The following is a 10667-nucleotide window of genomic DNA, read 5'->3' as shown; positions in this document are numbered from 1 at the left end:
GTATGGCCACTCCAGCTTTGTGGAGGTGATATTTTCTTGAAAACTTGTTTCCCAGACTTTTACTTTTAGCCCATGGGTGCTTTGATTGTTCAGACGTGTTTCTTGCAGGCAGCAGAATGTTGGTTTCAGTTTTCTAATTCATCTTCCCATTCTGTGCCTCTGAATTGGCGCATTTTGTCCATTGACATTGAGAGAGATTGTTGTGATGGTGATTTGTGCTCTCTTTATGTAGAATTTTTGTACTTGTGGGGATTGTCTTAGCTTAAAGTAGACCTGTTCATTCTTCTTGCAACAAAAATATGGAATGCTTTAAAAGTTTGCATATCATCTCTGTGCAAGGACCAAGCTCATCATTTTATCATTTCAATTTTAGTATATGTGTTAAAGTTAGTAGGAGTTAATTTTTCCATATTTTTCTCTTCTTATTACTTTGAGTGTTCTCCTTCCTCACTCCTATGGCAGACAATGATTCCTAATCAAGGAATGTATTTCAAAGCAGCATGAATAAATAGATTTAGAACTTTAATGTCCCAGAAAGAAAAATATGGTTTTTACCATATTATCTTTTACCATACCCTAGGCATCAGTTTTACAAAATAATTCTTTTGGAAGATGGTATATGAGTTTGTTTAATGTCGTTCCCTGAAACCTTAATTGAGACCATTAAACTAGAGCCTTTTGCTGTTCTCACCTCAGTCCCGTGTACATCTCCAGGAAAAGGTGGATGGTGTTGTCTGCATTTTGACCACCTTGAATGTATGTAGGATTTTTCTCCTGAAGGAGGAGGTGAGAAGCATATTGATGATTTCATTCCACCTTATTACAAGTTCAACTTGAACGGAAGGTGAGACTCATGTGGCTCCTATAATGGACAGAACAAAGGGTCTCAGTGAAGTTTAATGGCCAACACACATTAACAACATAGATGACTCATAGTAACCTGTATGCATCTTTGTGTATAGTGAGTTTCATATCTACTGATAGTGATTCTCAGTCAGGACACATGAGCAAAACGGATCTGTAATTAAAAATCTAGTCCTCTGTTCCACAAGCCTACAGCAAGCATCATCCTCAATGGGGAAAAACTGAGAGCCTTCCCTCTAAGATCAGGGACGAGACAGGGATGCCCACTCTCTCCACTGCTGTTCAATATAGTACTGGAAGTACTTGCAATAGCGATTAGGCAGGAAAAAGATATTAAGGGCATTCAGGTAGGAAAGGAAGAAATCAAGCTCTCACTATTCGCAGATGATATGATACTCTACTTAGAGAACCCAATAACCTCCACCAAAAAACTCCTAGAAACAACAGACTCATATAGTAAAGTTGCAGGCTATAAAATCAATACCCAAAAGTCCATGGCTTTCCTATATGCAAACAGTGAGAGAGAAGAAAGCAACATGAAAAAAAGAATCCCGTTCACAATTGTGCCCCAGAAAATCAAGTACTTAGGAATCAGCTTAACTAAGGAAGTAAAGGACCTGTACAAAGAAAACTACAAAACGCTACATCAGGAAATAAAAGAGGACATGAGGAAATGGAAAGATATCCCCTGCTCATGGGTCGGGAGACTTAACATTGTCAAAATGGCAATACTAGCGAAAGCATTGTATAAATTCAATGCAATCCCTATAAGGATACCCACGACATTCTTCAAAGAAATGGAGCAAACACTCCTGAAATTTATATGGAACAATAAGCCCCCACGAATAGCTAAAGCAATTCTTGGGAAAAAGAAAATGGGAGGAATCAAACTCCCGAACATCAAACTGTACTACAAAGCAGTAATAATTAAAACAGCATGGTACTGGAACAAAGGCAGAACTGCAGACCAATGGAACAGGGTTGAAAACACTGACATCTCCCCTCAATCATATGATCATCTAATCTTTGATAAAGATGCAAGTGATGTGAAGTGGAGTAAGGAAAGCCTCTTTAACAACTTGTGCTGGCATCACTGGATGGCTACATGCAAAAAAATGGGCTCAGAACTCTGCCTAACACCGTGTACAAAAGTAAGACCAAAATGGATTAAAGACCTCAACATCAGACCAGAAACCATAAGGTACATTGTAGACAAAGTTGGCAAAACTCTACATGACATTGAAGCTAATGGTATCTTCAATGATGCCACGCCACAGGCCGAGCAATTGAAAACAGAGATAGATAAATGGGACGACCTAAACAAAGAAGCTTCTGCACCTCCAAAGAAACAGTGACCAAAATACAGACAGTCTACAGAATGGGAAAGGATATTCACCGAATACACATCTGACAAGGGGTTGATATCCAGGATATACAAAATAATGGTTGATCTCCACAAGAAGAAAACATCCAACACCGTCCAAAAATGGGGCAATGAAATGAACAGAAACTTTCTCAAAGAAGAAATCCGAATGGCAAAAAAGCACATGAGAAAATGCTCTACATCATTAATCATCAGGGAGATGCAGATCAAAACCACAATGAGATACCATCTCACACCTCAGAGACTGGCCCACATTCAAAAGAACAAAAGCAACCGATGGTGGCGTGGATGTGGCGAGAAAGGGACACTCCTTCACTGTTGGTGGGAATGTCCACTGGTTCAGCCCTTCTGGAAAACAGTATTGATGATTCTCAAAAAATTAGAAATTGAGCTCCCATTTGACCCAGCGACACCACTCCTGGGAATATATCCCAGAGAGGCAAAAATGTATAGTCGAAGTGACATCTGCACTTGTTTGTTCATTGAAGCACTCTTTACAATAGCCAGAAACTGGAAGAAACCTGAATGCCCAAGAACAGATGACTGGTTAAAGAAACTTTGGTACATCTACACAATGGAGTACTGTGTAGCTGTTAGAAAAGATGAAGTCATGAAATTTACATACAAGTGGTACAATATGGAAAGTATCATGCTAAGCGAAATGAGTCAGAAAGAGAGGGATAGACATAGAAAGATTGCATTCATCTGGGGGATATAAAGTAACAAAGTATGAGATTAATACCCAAGAATAGCTGAGATCAGCACCAGGAGGATTACTCCATAACTTAGAGGCCAGCCGGATATCCTAGAGGAAAGGGCAGTTCAGATAGAGAAGGGAGAACCAAATAAAGGATGTTTGGAGGATCCTCCCAGGAGGGGAGATGCATGTCGAAAGTAGACTATGTACTGAACATGTTTGCCACTCAATGCCTCTTTTGCAGACCACAACACCCAAAAGGAGAGAGAGAACACAGGGGATTGCCCTGCCACAGAGACAGGGGGGATGGGGGGATGGGGGTGGGAGGGATATTATCCATGGTGGTGGAAAATGGGCACTGGTGGAGGGATGGGTATCTGATCATTGTATAATTGAAACCAAAGCACAAATAATTGTAAATCTACAACTGTAAAAAAAATAAAATAAAATAAAGGGAAAAAAATGCAGGAAAAAAAATCTAGTTCTCTGAGCAGAGTGGGGTTTCTGACATGATTGAACAAGTGTGTAGTAATTTATTACTAAGCACATAAGTATTTTCAATGATGTGTACTTTTTGATCTAAAATTAATTCCAAATATGTCTAAAACAACAGTCTCCTGACCTCGCACCTGGGTTTTCTCACTGGGGCACCTTGGTGGTGGCTGGGTGAGATTCCCTCACCGCCCTGAGCAGAGCCCCGGCAGCTGAAGACCTCTGCAACCAGCCATAGGTACGCTTAAGACCACTCTTCTCAAGCTTGAAGGAGCCTCTTGCATGAAGGAACTGGAAGAGGAACCCAAATGTGCGGGACCAGGGGATGAGACCTCCATGGCTGCTCAGATCAAGACTGTGCCCCCTCCTTCCAGATCCCCCATCTTCTAGTAATTAAGTGTTACAACCACGAACTACCCCTGGATCCATGTAATGCCATCAATAGCCAACATCCAGAGACTGGATCTTATTTAGAAGACAGCAACTCTGATTGTCCAGTTCTCACTCTCAGAGAACCTGGTAGGCTTCTGCGAGTATCTTGCCCGCATGGTGGAGTCTTTGCTTCTGGTCACTGTTTCTTTTGAGGTACATAAGCTGCTTAATTTGAGATAGTCCCCTTTGTTTATCTCTGTTTCCAGTTGCTTGGCAAGTGGCATGTTATATTTGAAGATACCTTTAGCTTCAATGTCCTGGAGGGATTTGCCGACCTTGTCATCACTGTACCTGCGGGATTCTGGTGTGATGTTGAAGACTTTGACCTATGTTTATCTGACTTTTGTGCATGGTGTTAGGTAGAGATCTGAGCCATTTTTTTTTGCATGTAGCTGTCCAGTTTTTTCTGCACCGTTTGTTTAGAAGGACTGTCTTGAACCACTTCACATTTCTTGCTCCCTTATCAAAGATTAGATGATTATATATTTGAGGGTGTGTGTCAGTATATTCAATCCTTTTCCATTGGTCTGCAGCTGAGCCTTTTTTTCAGTCCCATTCTGTTCTCATTATTATCGTTTGTAGTAGAGTTTGTGGTTGGGGAAGGTGATGCCTCCATCGTCTTTTCCCCAAGAATTGCTTTAGCTATTCGTGTGCGTTTGTTGTTCCATGTGAATTTCAGGAGTGCTTGATGAATTTCTTTGAAGAATGTCATGGGTATCTTTATAGGGATCAAGTTGAATTTTTACAATGCTTCTTGGGGAATTGCCATTTTTACAATGTTAATTCTCCCATTCCATAAGCAGTATATATGTTTCCGTTTCCTCGTGTCCTTTTAAATTTCCTATTGTATAGGTCCTTTACCTCCTTAGTTAAGCTGATTCCAAGGTTCTTGGTTTTCTGAGGCACGATTGTGAATGGGATTGCTTTTTCATGTCACTTTCTTCTCGCTCATTACTTGCATATAAAAAAGCCATAGACTTTTGGGTATTGAGTTTATAGCCTGCAATTTTACTTAAAAGTCTATTGCCTCTAGAGTTTTTTCGTAGAGATTTTAGTATTCTCTAAATATAGTATGATATCTTCTGTGAATAGTGAGAGATTATTTCTACCTTTCATACATGAAAACCCCTTAATATCTTTTTCTTATCTATTTTCTATTCCAAGTACTTCCAGTACTACATTGAACAGAAGTGCCAAAATGAATTTTTATTTAGCACATTCTGTCTGTAAATTTCTATGCTAAGAACGGTGGAAGAAACAGTGATATCTTAGTAATTTACAAGTAAATTATGAAGACAGATAATTTAAAAGAATTTCCTTGTATAAATTTCCAAAATGTGTAGCTTTTATTAAATATATTAAGAATAAATCGTAGGTCTTGATTATACCATGAAGATTAATTTCCTGTTAGAAGTTACCCTTCTAAAATGCAAGAAAGAGGCACATTTTGAAAATGTTGATTATTCGTTCATTCATTCAGTGAATATTTGTTAGTCTGGTTGTGCAGTGCCTGCAGGAAGTCAACCTGTACCCTCAGGTGAGTGCATCAACAGTCTGATGGTGTCTTCATGCTTCCAGATAATCTCAAATGGCCACTGTGCCTCTGGCTGGCTCCCAACAACTCAGGACTACGTTTCCCGAGAAATTAAACTCCTGAAAGATATGTGGGAGCCATGTTAACAAACCACCCCTGGCTCAGCTATACAAGCTAATGCATTGGTCTTGTTTCAGAGACCCATAGACAAATCTGGAAGATGTCAACAGCCACAGTTAACCTTGGAACTGCAAAAGGCTGAAGACACTAGGGTAAATCAGAGGGAGGCAGGTTAGTTTGGTGCCCACTCAACAAGAACCCAGTGCAGCCACTTTCTCCCACAATCCAAAATCGCCACCATGCCCTCCTCTGGTTTTCACCGTCTCAGGATGGCTCTCACTGAAACATAACAGCTGAAAATTCAGATATGTGTGTTTTGTGACTGAAATCTGCAGGCTTTCTCTGGGCAGGATGGGCATCCCACAGCCACTGCCCTGTACTTATGGAAGCCTCAGCAGTCATTTCCATACCTCAAAGCTACTCCAACCTTACCTTCCTGATAAAAATGCTGAATTCCTTGAACAAACATGATGACCTCTTAGTACCTGTATGAGACCCTTAATGCAAAAAATAAAAAGGAGACAAAGAGAAAGAATTAAAGATCCTGCCATAGAGACAGGCTGGGTTGGGGGTAGTTTGTTGGGGGATGGTTTTAGGGAACCAGGAATATTGGCTTTGGGAAATGTACAATAGAGGAAGGATGGAAGTTGGATCGTTGTATGACTGGAAGCAAATTATGAATAGATTTGTAATGGTCTATATCACAGATATTCAATAAAACATTAAAACTACTGATGGAACTTTAAAATCCAGCATAACTATTTTTGTGTTCTCTGTAGGAAAAAAATGTTACTCACCTGTGTGCCAATAGCTTTTTGAAAGCTAAACCCAAAGATATATCAATGACTGTCTTTGGCATGAATACTGTAATTGCAGCTATGTTATGTTTTAGAATCAGTTCGTGGACAAGACGTCAAGAGGAGCAGTGGCAAAGTGCATCAATGTTGAATGGATAATGTTTCAGGAGATTGCAAGGGAGATGGGAAGATTTGGCATGAGTAAAGGGAAGAAACAGAAGAGTGAAGTACTAATAAGTATCATGAGAAAAATGCAAGGGAGGACATTTCCTGGCAAGTGTCACACTCTATTGAGCTTTGGGTGAGGATAAGTATTAGAAAGTATCTTTCCCATTTAGTGGTAAAAAGGTTACTTTGATGGGTATATTTAAAATTTACTTTAACGATTAGAATCACTAAGAGGTACACAGTTACAAAGTTGCTCATAATTGAGTTTCAGTCATCTAATGTTCTAGAACCTTTCCAGTATATTGGGGCATTTTTGAAGGAATATCCCTGGTGCGAAGACTAGGGCATCTGAATCTTAACACATTTCACCAAATATATGATCTGTACTCACATGATTTACACTGTCTCCCCTGCTCTTTGATTTATGTTTTCATGCAATATTTCCTTGTGAACCTCACCTCAATTGAGGCTCCCTATTTAATACAAGCACATGTTTCTGGGGCATTACATTATTTTTGGTTGCTGGGAGAGTCTGTTAAAGCAATGCTCAGGAGGTGTGGGGGCCCTACAGACAATTCTCAGAAAACGTGGCCATGGTGCTTGGGGTCCTCCGAGGCTATACAGCCTTTGATACTCTGGCAATCATGTGGTGCTGGGAGTCAAATTGAGTACATGTGAGAAAAGTTCCATAGGCACTACACTATCTCCTGCGGCCCTGGGTATTAGATATATGTCAGCATTCTGAGGTCCTCCCTTTTGTCAGAAAGAAGAGACTTGTGCAGGAGAAAGTGGAAGAGACTTTAGGGTTTAGCTAGGTTGACTGAGTAGCTGGTGATACCATTAAGATTGGAACATAAAGTAAAAATAAAACAAGAGACCCGTGCCTTTTCCTGCTGAACTCGACATCCTCCACAGGGGGACACCTGCGGGGAACACCTGCAGCAGCTCCTTGGGACAGTCCATCACCTAATCAGCCCCTCCCCTCCCGGTGGGTAGGGGGAGCACAAGCCAGTTCCACCACTCCTCACCCCCAGCCCCCCGCGTTTTCCTGCAGAACTGGACACCCTCCAAATGGGGACACCTGAGGCAGTTCCATGGGATTTTCCATCGCTCCTCCTACATTCCAGGATCCTGGGTGGGAGTGACCCTGGGATGGGCCAGGGGCATGGCCACCACATAAGGAGTGTGTCCCGCCAGAAGTGGGCGTGGCCTTCTCCTGGGTGGCCAGCCGCAGTTATATTTCCCAATCTGGGCACTCAGGACTTTCATCTCTCACTTTGTCGCCTAATACCGACTAAAAATTTCTGACCACCTCTACTAGAATACAACATTCCACTCGCCTACTCCATTTATAACAAAAGACCTGTATGAAATGTGCTGTACAAGCTCAAAAATGAAAAGTACCTCCTCCAAAGCGCAAATCTCCACACAAGGAGAATATGAAGAAAAGAAAAATCCTCAATCGAGGTTGTCCACAATTGCGCTCTCATTGATAAAGAATTCCAGGATAAAATGCAGAGGGTGTTGAAGGATCTACTCAAAGAATCAATGGAAGAGATATCCAATGACTAAAATAAGAAATGAAAGAAACAATAGAACAGAGAGCCAAGAAAATACAGGAAGAAAAGAGAACAGAATTTTAAAAAGCTACAAAAAGAAGAGTCACAAATAAAGGATTCACTTAATCACTTAATCACTTAACTTCCCGTTAGTCGTCGATTTGCTCGAGCGGGCGCCAGTAACGTCTCCATTTGTCCCTGTCGCGTGCTAGTGTAGCCCAATGGCATCTCTTCGCTCCGGGAACATGGAGGGCCTCAAACCGATCGTTCATGACCTTGACAAAGAAGTCTGACCATCTGGTAGGTGGGCGGCCACGCGGTCTCTTGACATCCCGTGGAATCCAATCAGTAACAGCTCTAGTCCAACGGTCGTCTTTAAATCTCATTACGTGACCAGCCCATCTGATTTTCGACACCTTGGCAAATGAGACAGCGTCCCTGATCCTTGATCGTCGACGGATGTCAGAACTCCGGATTCGTTCTCTCATTTGAGTGAAACGTGATATTCCAAGCATAGCTCTTTCTATTCTTCTTTGGGAGACCTGAATGGCGTTCTCATCTTGTTTGCGTAGGGCCCAGGTCTCTGAGGCATATGTTAATGCAGGAAGAACAGTGGAATCAAAGAGATGTGCCCGGAGCCGGAGGTTCTTCGTCCTCTTAGCTACTTCTTCGACGTTCTTGAAGGCGTTCCAAGCCGCTCTCTTCCTCCTGCGCAGCTCGGGTGCCAGGTCATTTGTCATGTTGACCTCTCGACCTAGGTACACATAGCTGTTGCATTCGGAGATGGTCGTTCCATTGAGAGCGAATGGGGCGTCAGGAACAAGGCTGTTTCTCATAAACATTGTCTTCGTAAGATTCAGCTGTAGTCCTACCTTTCCACACTCACGGTCAAAGTCGGCCAGCATTTGTGCCGCTTGGCTGATGTTTGGTGTTATTAAAACAATGTCATCAGCAAAGCGGAGGTGGTGTAGTTGCCGACCATCTATCTTCACTCCCATTCCTTCCCATTCCAGTCGTCGCATGATGTTCTCGAGGGTGGCACTGAAGAGTTTTGGTGAAATGGTATCACCCTGCCGCACCCCTCTCTTGACATCAACGATCACTTCTTTGTAGAATGGTGAGATCCTGGTAGTGAATCCGCAATACAGCTCACGGAGGATCCTGATGTATTGGGCTTGAATGCCCTGATTGGCTAGGGCTTCAATGACCGCTTCCGTCTCAACAGAATCAAAGGCCTTCTTTAAATCAATGAACGTTAAGCAGAGCGGCATCTTGAACTCCCGAGAAACCTCAATGAGTTTGGTTATTGTGTGGATATGGTCGATGGTGCTGAATCCTTTGCGGAACCCTGCTTGCTCACATGGTTGTCCTTCATCTAGTGTTCTGCCAATCCTATTCAGGATGACTCGAGTGAACAACTTGTAGATGACAGACAATAGGCAGATCGGGCGATAGTTGCCAATGTCATGGATGTCTCCCTTCTTGAACAGTAGTACAGTCCTGCTGGTTTTCCATTGAGATGGAACCTTGCATTCAGACAGGTAGCGAGTGAAGAGCCGAGCCAGTGTATTGATGAGTACTGACGGCAGGTTCTTCAGGTGTTCAGGTCTGACCTTGTCTGGGCCGGGTGCTGTTTGCTTCTTTACTGACAAAATGGCGTGTCGGATTTCGGAAGACCATTCATGGTAACTCACAGTTCCAGAAGGCAGAATCTAAACGATGGACATGGGAGTCTCCCGGTGGACGATTCCACAACGAAATAGACCACATCATATTCAATCGACGGTTTTGCCTGACTGATGTCGCTGTTGTCCCAAAATTTCGAACGGGATCGGACCACCGTCTCCTTCGTGCAAAATTCTACTTCACAGAGCGGGGAGAAAGGGCTGCAAAGTTCAAAAAGAGAACTCCCAGAACGACCACCAACTGGGAACTCTTTGGTACTATTGCGGCAACATGGGAAGATGCCATTGTTGACAACATTGACGAGGAATACGATCGACTGGTTCAGCACCTCCATGAATGTGCGAGGAACGCCAAGAGAGAGATAGCCACAAAAAGTCGCCTATCTTCGAAAACTCTTGAGCTAATTCGCCAGCGTGGTTTGGCGCATGCCTCAGGCAACCGCAAGCTAACGTCCGAGCTTGCAAAGCAGTGCAGAGATGCGATCAAGGAAGACCTCAAAGAGAGAAGAGCAGAAGTACTGGTAGATGCGGCAGAAGCCGGGAAAAGTATTCGTAACGCCCGCCTGTCCTTCGCCAACTATAAGACCAAGATGACTGCCCTCCGACGTCCTGATGGATCCATCACATCCTCCAGAACGGCAATGGAGAAGATTATCCATGACTTCTACTCAAATCTCTTCGATAGCCATGTCCACTTGCCGACATACCAAATTCCACAGGATGTGTATGTCGTTCCCAACGTTCTCCCTTGCGAAAGGATTCAGTGGATGAAATTAAAAAGTCAGTAAGTGCCCTTAGCAATAGGATAAGTGCAGCTGAAGAGAGGATGAGCGAGCTTGAAGATGAGCAACAGAACTCCCACTGGGAAGAACAAGCAATAGGAAAAGACCTCAAAATGGCTCTAAGGAGAATCAGAGACCTAGGGGATGACGCCA

The 10667-nt window shown here is 42.8% G+C and overlaps 1 pseudogene; it reads right to left on the bottom strand.

Moving 5' to 3' along the window:
• Window positions 1–293: 293 nt before the first annotated feature.
• Window positions 294–394, bottom strand: LOC130023045 (uncharacterized; annotated as a pseudogene).
• Between the last annotated feature and the right edge of the window lie 10273 nt (window positions 395–10667).

The sequence above is a fragment of the Sorex fumeus genome, unplaced genomic scaffold (genome assembly GCF_029834395.1).
Source record: "Sorex fumeus unplaced genomic scaffold, SorFum_2.1 ptg000021l, whole genome shotgun sequence".
In the NCBI taxonomy this organism is placed as follows: Eukaryota; Metazoa; Chordata; class Mammalia; order Eulipotyphla; family Soricidae; genus Sorex; species Sorex fumeus.
This window is presented reverse-complemented; position numbering and strand designations above follow the sequence as displayed.